Here is a 20,866-nt window from a genome sequence, read left to right as displayed (position 1 = left end):
CATAAATGCCACAGACACATAACTGGGTGAACCTTTTCAGATTGTGACTCAGCTTTGCTAAAGTCTCCAATTAGAGGTGTCCAGAGTTCTTAAGCACACTCTTCTTTTTGCTTTGGACCTTGACTTTAACCGCTCAGTCTCAAGTTTTCACTTGACACCTGCACGCCACAAACACATGGTTAGGGACAGCTTGGTTTAGCCGCTTAGACCAGGATTTTAGTCCTTTAGGTCCTCCTATCCACTGATGCTCAAAGCCTTGGGATCCTTTTTATTTTCCCTTGCCTTTTGGTTTTAAGGGTTATTGGCTTTTTCTGCTTGCTCTCTCTTTTTTTTTTTTTTTCTGCAAGCTTTGTTCTTTGCTGCTTTTTCTTGCTTCAAGAATCATTTTTATGATTTTTCAGATTATCAATAACATGTCTCATGTTCATCATTCTTTCAAGAGCCAACATATTTAACAGTCTTAAACAACAAATTCAAAAGACATATGCACTGTTCAAGCATTCATTCAGAAGACAGAAAGCATTGCCACCACATTTAACCAATTAGAATTTGTTTTATTTAAACTCGAAATTTTATTGCTTCTTATTCAAAAGATCTACTACTTTATTCATGTTTAATGATGATGAGAAAAATAAACTATAGCTTAATTGGAGATAGAATCAAAATAGATACTAATTACTACTATATGACTTCTAAGGTACTTTTTATAAGGACACTGTCACAGAGTTAAGGCAGAAATTGGAAATTAACAACCTTTATTCTGGGGGTATGGGGGTTCCTCTGATCCTTGGGAGGCTTGGTATCACAGAAGACTTTTGGCGCTTCAGTTCCCTTAAGTCACGTCCCTGCTCCTCTTGTTCTTTAAGCATATGGGTCAGCATTTGACTGTGTTCCTTCTGTTGTTTTATTATTTGCTCCATAGCTTCCTGTATCTTGGTGACAGACGTCTCAAGATGTTCCCAATATTCTGCTGGAGAAATCTCTGGGAGGAATTCCTGTGCTCTCTTCTTGATATGATCCTCCTGTGCTTGTTGTCTCTCCATTGATGCTTTGGTGATTGACTTTTCAATTAGGATATATTCAGTTATTCCCATCTTGACTCCAGCGTCCTTGCAGAGCAGAGAAATCACACTTGGATAAGCCAACCTGGCCTCTCTTGAATTTTTGTTAGCAATCTTATAGAGCTCTGTTGAAATCAGCTGATGAACCTCCACCTCCTTTCCCATCATGATGCAATGAATCATCACTGCTCTTTTAACTGTGACTTCAGAACGGTTGCTGGTGGGCAACAGAGAACGCCCAATGAAGTCCAGCCATCCTCTGGCAACTGGTTTGAGATCCTCCCTCTTGAGTTGATTTGGGACGCCCTTTGTGTTAGTGGTCCACCTGGCTCCAGGGATACAGATGTCCTCTAGAATCTTATCCAGGCCAATGTCTGCTCTCATCATCCTCCTGTTGAAGGAGTCTGGATCATCCTTTAGCTGAGGTAGCTTTAGTATCTCTCTGATCTTGTCAGGGGTGGTATGAACAATTTTTCCCCTGACCATGGTCCGAAACTCGTAGCAGGCAGTTCCAGATAGTCTTTGCTTGTCAGTCTGCCACATATTAGCGTAAAACTCCTGGACCATGTTCCTTCCTACTTTCGTTTCAGGATTAGCTAGGACTTCCCAGTTCCTGATTCGAATTTGCTCCTGGATCTCCGGATATTCGTCTTCTTTCAGATCGAATCTAACTTCCGGGATCACTGATCTCAGACCCATTACTTTAAGATAATGGTCTGAATGTTCTTTAGATAAGAACTTCCCTTGATTCCAAAGTGGTTTTGGAACGCTCTCTTTCTTGCCTCTTGGAGTGTATTGTTTCCCTTTGAGAGCCATAATCTTAGTAGTGATCTCGGATAAACACACCAAACTTAGAGGTTTGCTTGTCCTCAAGCAAAAGAAAAGAAAGGAGAGGGATAGAAGGAGATTGAGTAGCACTTGATGATGAAGGAGGGGGGAGGCCGAACCCAATTTAAAGGGGTGGGGGGTGGGTTTTCGAAAAATTGGAGGAGATAAGATAAAAAGATTGAGTTGAAAAAGATAAGATAGAAGATAGAGTTTAATTTTGAAAAGATATGATAGATTTTTGAAAAAGATAACTCTGAATTTTGAAAAAGATAATATGGATATTTGAAAAAGATATGGATTAGTTGAAAAGATTTTTGAGTGAAAAAGATAGATTTGTTTTCAGAAAAGATTTTGAAAAGAGTTGGATTGAATTTGGAAAGATGGATTTTTAGAAATTAGGGATTTTAGAAACCAGGGTTCTTGATATGTTCATGTAAAAATCATGCATTGAAGCATAAAATTTGAAATTAAAATGGAAATACGTGTGGGATTACTGGATTTGGCTCCTCCCTGTCCTCCTGGCGTTTGAACGCCCAAACACTGCCTGTTTTGGGCGTTCAGCGCCCAAATGCTGATCTCCTGGGCGTTCAGCGCCCAGTTGCTGCCATTCCTGGCGTTCAACGCCCAGTGGATGCCCATTTTGGGCGCTGAACGCCCAAAATGCCCCTTTACTGGCGTTTTCTTGCCATTGAGCTCTTTTACTCTGTTTTGTGTGCCGAGGTCTTCTGTAAATGATTATTTACCTTGTTGTCAATGAACTCTATATAAAAAAATAAAGATAGAAATAGGGCAAAATGCTTAGAGGATTGTTGCCCCATGGCTGGGTTGCCTCCCAGCAAGCGCTTCTTTATTGTCTTTAGCTGGACCTTGCTGAGCTTTTAATCTAGCTTCAGCCTTGAGCATTCTTGCTCAGTGTTGCCTTCAAGATAATGCTTGATTCTCTGTCCATTGACAATGAACTTCTTATCAGAATCAATATCTTGAAGCTCCACATAACCATATGGTGACACACTTGTAATCACGTATGGTCCCCTCCACCGGGATTTCAGTTTCCCGGGGAATAGCCTGAGTCTAGAGTTAAACGACAGGACTTTTTGTCCTGGTTCAAAGATTCTAGATGACAGCTTTCTGTCATGCCATTTTTTTGATTTTTCTTTATAAAGCTTGGCATTTTCGAAAGCTGTGAATCTGAATTCCTCTAGCTCATTTAGCTGGAGCAATCATTTTTCTCCTGCTAATTTGGCATCTAAGTTTAGGAATCTGGTTGCCCAGTAGGCCTTATGTTCCAGTTCCACGGGCAAGTGGCATGCCTTACCATACACGAGTTGGTATGGAGAGGTCCCTATAGGGGTCTTGAATGCTGTTCTGTAAGCCCACAGAGCATCATCCAAGCTCCTTGCCCAATCCTTTCTACGGGTATTTACTGTCCGTTCCAGGATTCTCTTTAATTCTCTGTTAGAGACTTCAGCTTGCCCGTTGGTTTGTGGATGATATGGAGTGGCCACTTTGTGGCGAATTCCATACCGAACCATGGCAGAGTAAAGCTGTTTATTGCAGAAGTGAGTGCCCCCATCGCTGATTAACACTCTAGGGACACCAAACCTGCTAAAGAGATATTTCTGGAGGAATTTCAGCACTGTTTTAGTATCATTGGAGGGTGTGGCGATAGCCTCAACCCATTTTGATACATAGTCGACTGCCACCAGAATATAAGTGTTTGAGTATGATGGTGGGAAAGGTCCCATGAAGTCAATTCCCCATACATCAAACAACTCTATTTCCAGGATCCCTTGTTGAGGCATGGCGTAACCATGAGGCAGGTTACCAGCTCTTTGGCAACTGTCACAATTACGTACAAACTCTCGGGAATCTTTATAGAGTGTGGGCCAATAGAAGCCACATTGGAGGACCTTGGTGGCTGTTCGCTCACCTCCGAAATGGCCTCCATATTGAGATCCGTGGCAATGCCATAGGATTCTCTGTGCTTCCTCTCTGGGGACACACCTACGGATAATTCCGTCTGCACATCTCTTAAAGAGATAGGGTTCATCCCACAAGTAGTACTTCGCATCAGTAACTAATTTCTTCTTTTGTATTCTATTGTACTCCTTGGGTATGAACCTTGCAGCTTTATAGTTTGCAATATCGGCAAACCATGGTGCTTCCTGAATGGCAAATAGATGCTCATCAGGGAACGTCTCAGAGATCTCAAGAAAGGGGAGGGACGTCCCTTCCACTGGCTCTATCCGGGACAGATGATCAGCCACTTGGTTCTCTGTCCCTTTTCTGTCTCTTATTTCTATATCAGACTCTTGCAGAAGCAATACCCATCTGATGAGCCTGGGTTTTGAATCCTGCTTTGTGAGTAGATATTTAAGAGCAGCATGGTCAGTATACACAATCACTTTTGATCCTACTAAGTATGATCTGAACTTGTCAATGGCGTAGACCACTGCAAGTAGTTCTTTTTCTGTGGTTGTGTAATTTTTCTGGGCATCATTTAGAACGCGACTGGCATAATAAATGACATGCAGAAGCTTGTCATGCCTCTGTCCCAATACTGCACCAATGGCATGATCACTGGCATCACACATTAACTCAAATGGCAATGTCCAGTCTGGTGCAGAAATGACTGGTGCTGTGACCAGCTTAGCTTTCAGCATTTCAAACGCCTGCAGGCATGCTGTGTCAAACACAAATGGCGTGTCAGCAGCTAGCAGATTGCTTAGAGGTTTTGCGATTTTTGAAAAATCCTTTATAAACCTCCTATAGAATCCTGCATGCCCCAGAAAACTTCTGATTGCCTTAACATTGGCAGGTGGTGGTAATTTTTCAATTACCTCTATTTTTGCTTGATCCACCTCTATTCCCTTGTTTGAGATTTTATGCCCAAGAACAATTCCTTCAGTCACCATGAAGTGTCACTTTTCCCAGTTTAAAACTAGGTTGGTTTCTTGGCATCTTTTCAGAACAAGTTTTAGGTGATCAAGACAGGAGCTGAATGAGTCTCCATATACTGAGAAGTCATCCATGAAGACTTCCAGAAATTTTTCCACCATATCAGAGAAAATAGAGAGCATGCATCTCTGGAAGGTTGCAGGTGCATTGCATAGCCCAAAGGGCATCCTTCTATAAGCAAACACTCCAGATGGACATGTGAATGCTGTTTTCTCTTGATCCTGGGGATCTACTGCAATCTGGTTATAGCCTGAGTAGCCATCCAAAAAGCAGTAATAATCATGACCTGCTAGTCTCTCTAGCATCTGGTCTATGAATGGTAAAGGAAAATGATCCTTTCTGGTGGCTGTATTGAGCCTTCTGTAGTCAATACACATGCGCCACCCTGTAACTGTTCTTGTAGGAACCAGTTCATTTTTTTCATTATGAATCACTGTCATGCCTCCCTTTTTTGGGACGACTTGAACAGGGCTCACCCAGGGGCTATCAGAAATGGGATAAATAATCCCAGCCTCTAGTAATTTGGTGACCTCTTTCTGCACCACTTCTTTCATGGCTGGATTTAGCCGCCTCTGTGGTTGAACCACTGGTTTGGCATTATCCTCCAGTAGGATTTTGTGCATGCATCTAGCTGGGCTTATGCCCTTAAGGTCACCTATGGACCACCCAAGAGCTGTCTTGTGTGTCCTTAGCACTTGAATAAGTGCTTCCTCTTCCTGTGAATTTAAAGCAGAGCTTATGATCACTGGAAAGGTGTCACCTTCTCCTAGAAATGCATATTTCAAGGATGGTGGCCGTGGCTTGAGCTCTGGTTTAGGAGGTTTTTCCTCTTTCAGAAGAAAGTTCAGAGGCTCTTTCATGTCCCCTGAATCCTCCAAATCAGGCTGAACATCTTTAAAGATGTCTTCCAACTCTGATTCGAGACTCTCAGCCATGTTGATCTCTTCTACAAAAGGGTCAATAAGGTCAACTTTCATGCAGTCTGTTGATGTGTCTGGATGCTGCATGGCTTTGACAGCGTTCAACTTAAACTCGTCATCGTTGACTCTCAGGGTTATTTCCCCCTGTTGGACGTCAATGAGGGATCGTCCAGTTGCTAGGAAGGGTCTTCCTAGAATGAGAGTGGCACTCTTGTGCTCCTCCATTTCCAGCACAACAAAGTCAGTGGGAAAGGCGAATGGCCCAACTCTGACAATCATGTCCTCAATCACGCCTGATGGGTATTTAGTGGAACCATCAGCAAGTTGGAGACATATCCGGGTTGGTTTAACTTCTTCAGTTAAGCCAAGCTTCCTGATAGTGGATGCAGGTATTAGGTTGATGCTTGCCCCAAGATCGATAAAGCTGTCTTGGTGCAATCACCTTCTAATATGCATGGTATCAGAAAACTCCCAGGGTCTTTAAGCTTTTCAGGAAAGCTTTTCAGAATGACTGCACTGCATTCTTCAGTGAGGAGAACTCTTTCTGTTTCTCTCCACTCCTTTTTATGACTCAAGATCTCTTTCATGAACTTGGCATAAGAAGGTATTTGCTCAAGTGCCTCTGCAAATGGAATCTTTATTTCAAGAGTCCTTAGATAATCTGCAAAGCGAGCAAATTGCTTATCCTGCTCCTCTTTCCGGAGTTTTTGAGGATAAGGTATCTTGGCTTTATATTCCTCAACCTTAGTGGTTAAAGAAGCCTTTTTAGAGGGGTTGTTGTCAGCACTTGTGTGTGTCTGATCCCTCACTGGCAATTGAATGCCAGAGTCAGAAGCTGGAGTGACGTTAGACGCCAGCTCACTGTCTGTTCCTGGCGCCTGAACGCCAGAAATGTGCCCCTGTTGGGCGTTCAGCGCTGGATTCTGCCCCATTTGGGCGTTCAACGCCAGATTCTTGCCCATTTCTGGCGTTGAACGCCAATCCTGCCTTGTTTCTGGCGCTGAACGCCAGTTTTGGGCATGGTCTGGGCGTTCAGCGCCAGCCTTCCACCCATTTTCTGGCGTTTTAGTGCCAGAATTATTTTTCCCTGGGCTCTTACTGTCCTCAGGGGAATCTTTGGTGGGTTGCTCATTTCTTGAATTTTTGATGCCTTGAGGTGGGGTATTTAATGTTTTCCCACTTCTTAATTGAACTGCTTGGCATTCTTCTGCTATTTGCTTTGATAGCTGCTGCTTTGTTTGCTTAAACTGTTCTTCCATATGTATATTAGCTATCCTTGTCTCCTGTAACCTGTCTTTGAATTCAGCTAGCTGCTTTGTTAGAAAATCTAATTGCTGATTGAATTCAGCAGCTTGTTTTACAGTACTGAATTCAGCAGTTACTGTTTTAACCTCTTCATTCATGGAAGGGTTGCTGCTTAGATACAGATGCTGATTCCTGGCAACTGTATCAATGAGCTCTTGAGCTTCTTCAATTGTCTTTCTCATATGGATAGATCCACCGGCTGAGTAATCTAAAGACATCTGAGCTCCTTCTGCAAGCCCATAGTAGAAGATGTCTAACTGAACCCACTCTGAAAACATTTCAGAGGGGCATTTTCGTAGCATCTCTCTGTATCTCTCCCAGGCATCATAAAGAGATTCATTATCTCCTTGTTTAAAGCCTTGGATGTCCAGCCTTAGCTGTGTCATCCTTTTTGGAGGGAAATATTGATTCAGGAATTTTTCTGTCAGCTGTTTCCATGTTCTTATGCTGGCCTTGGTTGGTTATTTAACCACCTCTTAGCTTGATCTTTTACAGCAAATGGAAACAGTAATAGTCTATAGACATCCTGATCTATTTCCTTATCATGTACTGTGTCAGCAATTTGTAAAAATTGTGCCAGAAACTCTGTAGGTTCTTCCTGTGGAAGACCGGAATACTGGCAACTTTGCTGCACCATGATAATGAGCTGAGGATTCAACTCAAAGCTACTAACTCCAATGGAGGGTATGCATATGCTACTCCCATACGAAGCAGTAGAGGGGTTAGAATATGACCCCAAAGTCCTCCTGGACTGTCCATCTCCACTTATGTCCATGATGGATATATGGATATAACTTGGACTGATTTATCTTTTTATTTATTTTATTTTATAAGAAGTAAATACTTAAGTAAAATAAAATAACTAAAAAGAATTTGAATTTTGAAATAAATTTTTTTTTTCGTAAAAAAAATTAAAAATAATTAGTTAAAAAAAAAGGAAATTTTTGAAAAAGAGGGAAGATATTTTCGAAAATTAGAGAGAGAGAGTTAGTTAGGTAGTTTTGAAAAAGTTAAGAAACAAACAAAAAGTTAGTTAGTTAGTTGAAACAAATTTTGAAAAGATAAGAAGTTAGGAAGTTAGAAGAGATATTTTGAAAAGATATTTTTGAATTTAGTGAGGAGAGAGAAAAACAATAAGATAGTACAAGATTTAAAATTTTTAGATCTAATGCTCCTTGTTTTTGAAAATTTTGGAGGGAAAACACCAAGGAACACCAAACTTAAAAATTTTAAGATCAAGACACAAGGAAACTCAAGAACACTTTGAAGACTCACAAGAACACAAGAACATGAAGGAAGAACACCAAACTTAAAATTTTTAGAAAACCAAACCAAAATTTTCGAAAATCAAAGGGAAATCAACAAGAAAACACCAAACTTAAAGTTTGGCACAAGATTTAATAGAAAAAAAATATTTTTGAAAAAGAAGGTTTTGAAAAGAGTATAAAAGATTCTAACCCAATTACCAAGAACACAGATTAACGCTCTAGCCAAATGAGTTATGGGACCTTCAAAAATTTTAAGAAAGATTATTTTTGAAAACACCAAACTTAAAGTTTGGCACAGGATTTAATAGAAAAATTATTTTTGAAAAAGGTTTTTAAAAAATATGATAGCCAATTATCATGAACATAAACACCACGTTCTAAATAACTGAGCTATAAGTTTAAAGTATTTTAACAAGGGATAAATAATAAAAGACTCTAAACCAAAAAAAAGAAAGATTTTTCCTAATCTAAGCAACAAAATAATCCGTCAGTTGTTCAAACACGAACAATACCCGGCAACGGCGCCAAAAACTTGGTGCACGAATTGTGAATCACACTTTTCACAACTCGTACCACTAACCAGCAAGTGCACTGGGTCGTCCAAGTAATACCTTACGTGAGTAAGGGTCGAATCCCACGGAGATTGTTGGTTTGAAGCAATCTATGGTTATCTTGTAAATCTTAGTCAGGAAGTCAATTATGTTTATCAATTGAATTGTGAGTAACCAGTAGAGCATAAATTAAAAATTACTTGTTGTGCAGTAATAGAGAATATGTTGGAGTTTTGGAGATGCTTTGTCTTCTGAATCTCTGCTTTCCTCTATCTTCTTGTTCACGCACGCACGTCCCCCTATGGCAAGCTGTGTGTTGGTGGATCACCATTGTCAATGGCTACCTTCCGTCCTCCCAGTGAAAACTACGCTCACGCGCTCTGTCACAGCACGGCTAATCACCGGTTGGTTCTCGATCCGCTTGGAATAGGATTTACTATCCTTTTGCGTCTGTTACTAACGCCCAGCCTTCAAGAGTCTGAAGCTCGTCACAGTCATTCAATCCTTGAATCCTACTCGGAATACCACAGACAAGGTTTAGACTTTCCGGATTCTCATGAATGCTGCCATCAGTTCTAGCTTATACCACGAAGATTCTGATTAAGAGATCTAAGAGATACTCATTCAATCGGATATAGAACGGAGGTGGTTGTCAGGCACACGTTCATGGTTGAGGAAGGTGATGAATGTCACTGATCATCACCTTCATCACAGTTAAGCGCGAATGAACATCTTAGATAGGAACAAGCGTGTTTGAATGGAAAACAGAAATACTTGCATTAATTCATCGAGACACAGCAGAGCTCCTCACCCCCAACAATGGGGTTTAGAGACTCATGCCGTCAGAGAATACAAAGTCTAGATCTGAAATGTCATGAGATACAAAATAAGTCTCTAAAAGTTGTTTAAATACTAAACTAGTAGCCTAGGGTTACAAAATATGAGTGGACTATGATGGATGATGCAGAGATCCACTTCTGGGGCCCACTTGGTGTGCTGGGGCCCACTTGGTGTGTGCTGGGGCTGAGACTTTAAGCAATTCATGTGCGGAGGCCATTTGTAGAGTTGAACGCCAGTTTTTATGCCAGTTTGGGCGTTCAACTCCAGTTTTTGATCCTTTTCTGGCGCTGGACGCCAGAATTGGGCAGAGAACTGGAGTTGAACGCCAGTTTACGTCGTCTATCCTTGTGCAAAGTATGTACTATTATATATTGCTGGAAAGCCCTGGATGTCTACTTTCCAACGCAATTGGAATCATGCCATTTCGAGTTCTGTAGCTCCAGAAAATCCAATTTGAGTGCAGGGAGGTCAGAATCCAACAGCATTAGCAGTCCTTTTTCAGCCTGAATCAGATTTTTGCTCAGCTCCTTCAATTTCAGCCAGAAAAATACCTGAAATTACAGAAAAACACACAACTCATAGTAAAGTCCAGAAATATGAATTTTTCCTAAAAACTACTAGAAATAGACTAAAAACAAACTAAAACATACTCTAAACTATATGAAATTATCCCCAAAAAGCGTATAAAATATCCGCTCATCAGCAGCCGATTAGAATAATAGATGACATGCAAGGAAGGTTCTTGGTGACTTCATTGCACTCACTTCTGACTTCTATGGAAGAAGTATCTCCATACCTGGCATTAGAGCAAATAACTTTGAGCTTAAGCCTCAGTTAGTCTCTCTAATGCAACAAAATTGAAAATTCCATGGACTTTCACTGGAAGATCCCCATCAATTCCTATCTGAATTATTGCAAGTTTGTAATATTGTTAAGACCAATGGAGTGGATCCTGAGGTCTACAGGCTTATGCTTTTCCCTTTTGCTGTTAGAGACAAAGCTAGGATGTGGTTGGATTCTCAACCTAAGGAAAGCCTAGACTCTTGGGAAAAGTTGGTCAATGCTTTCTTGGCCAAGTTCTTTCCACCTCAAAAGATGAGCAAGCTCAGGGTGGAAGTTCAAACCTTCAGACAAAAAGAGGGTGAATCCCTCTATGAAGCTTGGAAAAGATACAAGCAACTGATCAGGAGATGTCTTCCTGACATGCTCTCAGAATGGACTATCCTATGTATTTTCTATGATGGTCTATCTGAAATATCCAAGATGTCCTTGGACCACTCTGCTGGTGGATCACTCCACTTGAAGAAAATGCCTGAAGAGGCACAGGAACTCATTGAAATCATTGCAGACAACCAATTCATGTACACTTCTGAGAGAAACCCTACGAACAATAGGGTAGCTCAGAGGAAAGAAGTCTTGAAGGTTGACACTCTGAATGCCATATTGGCTCGGAATAAGATCTTGACTCAACAGGTCAATATCATCTCTCAGCATTTGACTGAATGCAAGCTGCAGCTGGCAGCACTCAAGACACCTCTTATGACAGAGATGCCTATGATCCAGATCAACCTATGATGGAAGAGGTGAATTACATGGGAGAACCCTTTGGAAACACCTACAACTCCTCATGGAGAAATCATCTTAACCTTTGATGGAGAGATCAATAGAAGCGTCAGCAAGGCTTCAACAATAATCAAGGTGGGAGAAACCAGAATAGATTTAATAATAAACCATTCTCGTCTTCACAGGAACATATAGAGACTTCTAAATAGAGCCTTTCTGACTTAGCAACCATAGTCTCTGAACTCTCTAAAACCACTGACAGTTTCATAACAGAAATTAGGTCCTCCATCCGAAATCTGGAGGTACAAGTTGGTCACCTAAGAAAGAAAATCCCTGAGACCCCTCCTAACACTCTTCCTAGTAACACTAAAGTGAACCCAAGAGAAGAGTGCAAGGCCATCACTGTTGAAGTGGAGGCCAAATTTGAAGGGGATAATCTGGCATTGAATGCCAGTGAGAAAGTCCTTACTGGATGTTCAACGCCCAAAGAAGCACCATCACTGGCTTTGAACACCAGTAAGAAAGGCCTTACTGGGCGTTCAACGCGTAAAGAGGTACAAAAGCTGGCGTTGAACACTAGTAATAGGGCAGCTGGGCACTCAATACCCACTCAAGATTTCCCTATTGAAGTACTGAAGGTAACTAAGGCTCATGAGGAGACTATAGAAGTTCCCTTGAATGCCTTGTTGCAAATTATGGAGTGTTCATTATAGAGCCGAGCGGATATTTTATACGCTTTTTGGCATCATTTTCATATAGTTTTCATTATGTTTTGTCTAAGTTTTATTCCATTTTATAGGTTTTAGTGACAAATTAACATTTTTGGATTCTACTTTGATTTTGTGTGTTTTATGATGATTTCAGGTATTTTCTGGTTGAAATTGAGGAGCTTTGGAAAAATTCTGATTCAGAGGCAGAGAAAGGACTATAGATGCTATCAGGATCTGACCTCCATGCATTCAAAGGAACTTTTCTGGAGCTACAGAAGTCCAAATGGTGCGTGATGGGTGGAAAAATGCCGGTTAAGAATTTATAAAAATTATATTTTTTAAACTGCGTTGTGAGTACAGTCTTAACCGACGAAATTTCCACTATCAATTTAAAAGATGTCACAATTAAGATTAAATAAATAGGAGTAGAATTCCCAGGTCATTTTCCCAAAGAGTTGACACAAGGTACAATTTATTGGTCAGAAATTTTCTGAGAAATTTTAGAATTGGAAGCAGAAAAGTAAATGGTGATCAAAATAAAGTAACAAATAATGACAAGAGGTATTAGATATTTGAAATAAATGGCCTTGGCTAGGAGAAGATTAATTGTAGTTTCTATCCTTGTTGATTTTCTTAAGTATAATAGTAAAAGGTTGTTGCTTCCACTTAGTTATCCTCTAACTAATAAAGGAAAGTCAAGCAGGGAACACTAACTCTGATTCACAAATACAAATTACTTCACAGGGAAGGATTAGAGCTAGTGAAAATTGAGTTAGCCAGCAATTTTCAATTACAAATTAATACTTGAGTATTCCAACTCAAAGGTTTCCTATTAATCAACTCCAAAGCCAAGTTGGGAGCTCTACTCCATTAACATGAATGCCATTTTCACAAACATGTAAAGGGAGTAGATAGGAGACATGGTAATTAAAATTAAATTAATAAAAGCAAATTTAGAGTTGATAACTAATTAAAGGAAATCAAACAAGTAATGGAATTAATCATAAAAATAGTTCATTGCATCAATAAATTCAAAATTAACAATATCCAAATATGACCACGAACAATTAATGGAAAACAAAAGAGTAGAGTGATAGAAAGGCAAACTATAACGATGAAGACTTCACTCGAAGGTTGATGAGTGAATTCGTTGTACGATTTAGAATTTCACAAATGAAATCTTGTTGCAAGTATAGTTCTAAACCAACAGAGAATCCTCACATGCAAATAAATTGGTTGTCACAAGTACAAACCCCAAATAAGAATTAACCGAAGTATTTAGACTCTGGGTTATCTCAGAAGAGATTGCAATGAAGTGGTCAATTATTGGCTATGAAGGGGCAAAGGGGTTTTAATTTATAAAGGGAGCAAGAAAGAGGTAAATCAAACAACTAATTAAAGAAAGTAAGATAAAGAACTCTTGGCTAGATATGGAAAATTGAGATCACCATCCTTGTCAACAAATCAATTATTGATAATTATGAGGAACCGAGCTCATTAGATCTACTCACTAAAGCCTTAAGTACGTAATGTCTACTCCTAGGCTTGGAGTACGTCAAATGGCTTGATCAATATCAATCCATAAGTCCCAACCTAGCTACTAATTAACTTAGTAGTAGGATAGAGTTAATGGTTATTGAATTGATCCCCAAGGGTTCTAGAATACCAATTCAATGAAGCCCAAGGACTCAAGATCTCTCAATTCCCTTAGCCTAGGCCAAGGGTCAAGAGAACTACTCACAAACTATAGGTAGCATTCTATCAAACACCTAATGTGCAATAAAAATAAACATCCCAAAACACTAAAATTAAGGAAACCCATAACTAACATAAGCAAAAACTCAACAATAACAATGAAGATAAACAATAAAGAGACATGGAAATATAAAATTGCATTAAAAAGAAATTAGATCCAACAATGTTCATCAACATACAAGAGAGCAAAATGAGAAAGTAACATTACAACTAAGAAAGTCAAGATGTAGAAATGAGAAATTGTAAAAGAAACAAGATGAAATCAAGTAATTAATTCAAGATCCAAGACAAATTAACCTAATCCTAACCTAATTCTAGAGAGAAGAGGGAGCTTCTCTCTTTAGAAAACTAACTAAAGGCTCATGTTGACTAACTAATTGCTCCCCATTTGCTTGGACTTCAATTCTGCATGAAATACACTCAGAAACAAGTTGGATTTGGGCCTGGGCAGCTCAGAAATCGCCCCCAGTGTTTTGCCTTTAAATGGGTCACGTGCGAGTATCGGCGCGTACGTGCCATGTGCGCGTGCGCGTCGATTGGCTCTTTCTTCATCTGCGCGTACGCGTCATGTACGCGTGCGCGTCTCTATGCGAAGTCACTTCTACGCAATTACGCCTTGTACGCTTGCACGCCCATCGATGCATTTCCAATCCTTGTTTCCTCATGCATTCTCCACTTTGTATTCTTTTTTCCTCATTTCTTCCATCCAATACTTGCCTTATGAACCTGAAATCACTCAACAAACACATCAAGGCATCGAATGGAATTAAAGTGAGTTAAAATCACCAATTTAAGGGCTTAAAAAGTATGTTTTTACACTTAAGCATAATAGAAGGGAGAATTACAGAACCATGCTATTTCATTGAATAAATGTGGGAAAAGGTGATAAAATTCCCTAAAATAAGCACAAGATAAACCACAAAATTGGGGTTTATCAAATCTCCCCACACTTAAACTAAGCATGTCCTCATGCTAAAATCAAGAAAGAAGCAAAGGGGTATCAACATTTATTCAATGCAAACTAACTAAATGCAATCTATCTACATGAATGCATCCACTTGGTCAAAATAAATCAATTTCTGGGAATACATATACAAACACAAGGGCTAAGGCAATAGCAATCAACTCAACCCACAATTGAATTAAATCATTGAAAGATGTTACAAACTTGCAAGAAAAGATAACTATGAGTGGAAACATGTAATTGAGCAATCGAACCCTCACCGGATGTGTATCCGCTCTAGGCACTCAAGTGTATGGGGGTTGATTCACTCAAGTCTTCTCTAATCATGCTCTCTAAGGTTTGTTTTTCATCTAACAATCAACAATTACTTTATGCATGCATACAAATATCATGAGGACTTTCCCATGGGTTGTAATAGGGCTAGGGTCAAGGTATGGTTCATATGGTCAAGTGAGCTTGAGATTTGAATCTTTGATTAACTTAAACTTTCCACCTAACCTATGATAACCTATACAATTCTAAACAATCCTAGCTATCCATTCTTCACTTTTCCACACACTCATGCATTCTCTTTTGATCACCATACATATGCTTTGATTATTATTGAACTTCACCTTGGGGCGTTTTTGTCCCCTTTTTATTGCACTTCTTTTTCTTTCTTTCTTTTTTTTTTTGGAACTAAAATATGTACAAGAGCATCAATGCATATGGTTGACACATGATTAATATGTGAGTGTGTACCCAATTCCCAAGATTTCCAACACAACTATAAAAACACACTTTTATCTCTACCCAATGTACCCAACTTTCCCATAATATAGTAATGAACACTCTCACTAGCCTAAGCTAATCAAAGATCCAAATAGGGGACATTTATTATTTTTCACTTAGGCTTGTAATGTGTTACACTTATGAAAAAATGGGTTAAGCATCGGCTCAAATTGGCTAACAATGGAAGATAAAAGGTAGGCTATCTGGGTAAGTGAGCTATTTGAACAATGGCCTCAATCATATAAATGCATGCGTACACAAAGTAATGGATATAAAGAATCAAACAAATCAAAGATTACACTCATAGGGAGAGAATAATGCACACAAGAATGAAAATAAGTGGTTATATGATGTAACCACACAATTAAGACTCAAAATTCGCATGCTTGTGTTCTTTGCTCAAAACATGATCCACAAAGTGTGTAATTCAAGCAAGTCCTAAAAAAATTTTTCAACCAATTGGGGTGGTGCCCTAGAAATGGATTTCTTGGAAATTTTCATCATATTGACTAAGCTTATTCTAATGCAAGGTTGTGATTTAGAAAACTAACTAAAAATTTTTTTTTCTTAGTTTACCCCTCTTCCAATCAAAGCAAATTTCATACGCAAAGGGGATCAACTAGGTTTCAACAATTCACAATATTTTTCCAATTCACAACCAAAAGGGCTAAAACAACTATATAATAAAAATCCAACCAAAATATGGAATGTATACAATCTAAGGTGTAAAATGTAACAACTACGATAAAGTAATCCCAAGATAACAAATATATACAATAGTCTCAAAGTGATCTCAAAGATAAAGTGCAAAATGAAATAAAGTAGCAGAAACTAGAAGATAAATGTCCGAAAGTTCACCACACAAATGCTATCCACCGGTCACGAACGGTGACCTCCCCACACTTTAGGATGAAGCATCGTCCTCGATGCTACTACTGAAGCACGGGCTGGGGGTCAACAGTCGCGCCGGCCTATGGGTCAGGCTCAGGCTGTGGCTGTGGCTCTGGCTCTGGCTGTGGAACTGGCTGTGAGTCCTCAGGGGGATGCTGAACCTCTGTGGTCGCCTGTGTCTCTGGAGGTACCTCCTGCTGAGTCGACTCCTTGACATGCTCCTCCTCGTGATCCTGCTCATCGGAGGCGGGAGAGTCTGGGAGCGGAGATAGCTCAATGCCCTGCGAGACAAACACCTGGTCTATGCGATCAAGACGTCGCATGATACGACGCTCGCTGCACTCCATGAAGCGAAACAGGCGCTGTACTAATAGGTATGTCGGCTCAGGTGCTGGCGGTGGTGGCAAAGGTGCTGCGGCTGCTAAAGCAGAGGAAGGTCCTGCTGCTGCTGCGGAAGATGAAGGCTAAGCTGCCTCCACCACTGCTCTAGCTTGAGAACGGCGTCTGGGTGGAGGCTTCTCGTGCACCCACCCACCCCACAGAATAGTAGCCTCATTGTCGTCGTCATCTGGGGGTGGTAGTGTCATGTCATCGTCCATCCAAGGGACATCGGCTAGCTCAATCATGCTGGTGACCGATGTAGGAAATGGTAATAGGCCACGGATGTGCGCTCGCCACATGCTCTGCCTGATCAACCGGGGGAAGTCTACCTTTTTCTCTTCCATGACACAGTGGTGCACAAAATTGTGATCATCAATGGCGCTAAAAAACTTGGTACGCACAATTGTAATCTCAACTCTTTATCACAACTCCGCACAACTAACCAGCAAGTGCACTGGGTCGTCCAAGTAATAAACCTTACGTGAGTAAGGGTCGATCCCACAGAGATTGTCGGCTTCAAGCAAGCTATGGTCATCTTGTAAATCTCAGTCAAGCAGATTCAAATGGTTATGGAGAATTGATAATTAAAAGATGAATAAAACATAAAATAGGATAGAGATACTTATGTAATTCATTGGTGAGAATTTCAGATAAGCGTATGAAGATGCTTTGTTCCTCCTAAACTTCTGCTTTCCTATTGCCTTCTTCCAATCATTCATACTCCTTTCCATGGCAAGCTTATGTTGGGTTTCACTGTTGTCAATGGCTACCTCCCGTCCTCTCAGTGAAAATGGTCCAAATGTGCTGTCACCGCACGGTTAATTAGCTGTTGGTTCTCGATCATGTTGGAATAGGATCCATTGATCCTTTTGCGTCTGTCACTACGCCCAACACTCACGAGTTTGAAGCTCGTCACAGTCATTCCTTCCCAGATCCTACTCGGAATACCACAGACAAGGTTTAGACTTTCTAGATCTCAAGAATGCTGCCAATTGATTCTAGCCTATACCATGAAGACTCTGATCTCATGGAATGGAAGGCTCGGTTGTCAGGCGAGGCAACCATGCGTCATGAACCAGGAGGCTAAGAGATACGCACTCAGGCTATTGCAAGTAGAATGGAAGTGGTTGTCAGGCACACGTTCATAGGTGAGAATGATGATGAGTGTCATGGATCATCACCTTCTTCAGGTTGAAGAACGAGTGTATATCTTAGAGAAGAAATAGGCTTGAGTTGAATAGAAAAACAATAGTACTTTGTATTAATTCATGAAGAACAGCAGAGCTCTACACCTTAATCTATGGTGTGTAGAAACTCCACCGTTGAAAATACAAAAGTGATAATGGTGGTCATTGGCTTCGGCCCTAGAGAGGGAACCAGAAGAACAAAGATGATCCCAAGATGAAAATACAATAGCAAAAGGTCCTATTTATAGAGAACTAGTAGCCTAGGGTTTACAGAAATAAGTAATTAATGCAGAAATATTCTTCCGGGCCCACTTAGTGTGTGCTTGGGCTGAGCATTAAAGCTTTCACATGTAGAGACTTTTCTTGGAGTTAAATGCCAGCTTTTGTGCTAGTTTGGGGGTTTAACTCTAGCTTTTATGCCAGTTCTGGCGTTTTGACGCCAGAATTTATATGCTGACTTGGAACGCCGGTTTGGGCATCAAATCTCGAGCAAAGTATGGACTATTATATATTGCTAGAAAGCCCAGGATGTCTACTTTCCAACGCAATTGAGAGCGCGCCAATTGGGCTTCTATAGCTCCAGAAAATCCACTTCGAGTACAGAGAGGTCAGAATCCAACAGCATCTGTAGTCCTTTTTCAGCCTCTGAATCGGATTTTTGCTCAGGTCCCTCAATTTCAGCCAGAAAATACCTGAAATCACAGAAAAACACACAAACTCATAGTAAAGTCCAGAAATGTGATTTTTATTTAAAAACTAATAAAAATATAATAAAAACTAACTAAAACATACTAAAAATATACTAAAAATAATGCCAAAAAGCGTATAAATTATCCGCTCATCACACAGCCAATCAGAACTAGCATATCCATCAGAATCTCAGAAAAATGAGTGGTGGGCAGGACATAATGGGCGAATATCTGCTGCCAAGTCCTAGCCTCTCTCGATAGATAAGTGAATAGCATCCTCTTGGGCTTCTTGTTGCCAGAATCCATCACCCAAGGCGCATCCGGTGTGGCAGTCACGTGCTTCAGTGCCTCATAATCAAAGATCATGCAGTGGATAGCTATCTTTGCCTGCTGATAGGCGCATGTGTCACCAGTACGAGGTCGACAAAGCAATGCCTACCCAATAGCTGCCTCAGTAATCAAGATCTCCTACCCCATAGGTGGACTGAATCAAGAGTTGCGCGAAAGAAGTTAACTCCTTCACCCACGAAGTTTTTATCCTGCCCAAATCCCTATCAACAAAGTCCAAGCCCAATTCCAAAATACGAGTATTAATGGCGCGTCTCACGTCATTGGGAAGGACTAATTTCTTCTCAATATTCAGATTCATCTTCCGATATTTAGGGAAGTGAAGCTCACAGTAGAGGTTGGAAAATTTGGTTAGGTCAGTGGATGGTAGCAGTTGATTCTCTTTATCAACATCATTCAGCGAATTCATAGCATAGTTGGCATAAGGGGAAGGGGTAGAGGCTTTGGAGCGCTTCCTCTTCTTTGAGGTAGTAGCTATGGCTTTTCCTTTATCCAATATCCTGAAAATAGATGTGATATGATATAAGCAACTAGCCAAGTAGATGTATAGCACTCAAGGTAAGACATATTCATGAAGTGAGTAAAGAAAAGAGAATTCTTGGAATGCAAGTAACAAAATTCAGAATTCAAACCAAGTCACAAACCAAGAATTCAAACCACAATTGCACAATACTTTATGTATTAATCTCAAGAAACATCATACCCAAAAAAATGATCAAAAGGGTTAAGTTGAAAACCAAAAGAGAAGTTAGTTGGTTAATCAAGTTAGACGTTAGAAGAATGGTTCAAAACTTAGTGATATGACGGCTACTGGCTCAATAAAAAGAAGTGCGCAAAGTATGGAGAATAAGTATACTCATATCCATGAAAAAGATGTATCATTGATGATGAAATATGAAAATTTTTGCACAGAAGCATATAAATGGGAAGTAAATCATCAATCAATGTCATGGTCATGCAGTTTTGCAACAATTGGAGTTGAAAGAGTAAAATATGCATTAGTGTAACCGAATGCAAGTTAAAAACCATTTTGAATTAAAAAGGGTTGCGTTACTGAATGCACCAAACATTGCAAGTGAATGAACCATGTTCAAAGAGTTCAAGTTAAGGTCAATCGGTAAGCTCAGTTTGAGTCAAAAGTCATTTGACTTAACTTGAATCATGAAAGCACATGAAGGTTCAAATTGGTGAGTCAGGCAAGGTATTATTTGTCACAGAAATCCGACAAACAACGCCTTGAACTCACTATGTCCATGCATATCACGGAAAACACAAATCAGCATGGAAATGCCAACCATAGTAACCTAAGAATTGAGCTTGTTGAAGTTAGCTAAAACTCAATTTGAAAAGTGTCAAGTTTAAGTCTTAGGTTGCAAGTTAAGAACAAAATAATTTTCTAAAAATTTGGGCAGCATTCCGGCAGTAAAACGGATATTCCCGGATAGCAAACAATAGCAAAATTCACATATGAATCCAAGAATGCAACAAAATATAGTAAGAGCATGGATTACATATTTTTCAGGCAACAGTAAAGCAAAGCAGATAAAACAGAAATCAGTACAGCACACTATCTATCATTCAGCAAAGCATTTAATACGCAGAAAATAAACAAGAACGGAGCACTTATCAGTCCTAGAATCCTCTAACCACATCCTAACTACCTAACCGCAATTATTTCTATCTAGCCTAGCATGCAGAATTAAGCAATAACTAACTGAAAGTTAACAAATAGAATTATTTGAAGGAAAAGCATAAACAGGGGTGTAGCAGGGGAACCTGAGAAGTACAGCAGAAGAAGAAATGGGGAAAGGAAGAAATGGAAAGAGGGAGCAGCAAGGTAATGCTGCCAGCAACGGTGCACGGCAGCGTAGGTGGT

General features: G+C 40.0%; 1 pseudogene; it reads right to left on the bottom strand.

Annotated features, from left to right (window-relative positions):
• The window catches only part of LOC148564483 (uncharacterized), a 110,074-nt pseudogene that overhangs the window by 6,706 nt on the left and 82,502 nt on the right, over positions 1-20,866 (bottom strand).

This window comes from Arachis ipaensis, chromosome B5 (genome assembly GCF_059453495.1).
Source record: "Arachis ipaensis isolate K30076 ecotype BB chromosome B5, ASM5945349v1, whole genome shotgun sequence".
Lineage (NCBI taxonomy): Eukaryota > Viridiplantae > Streptophyta > Magnoliopsida > Fabales > Fabaceae > Arachis > Arachis ipaensis.
Note: the sequence above shows the minus strand (reverse complement) of the source record. Positions and strands in the feature narration are given on the sequence as shown.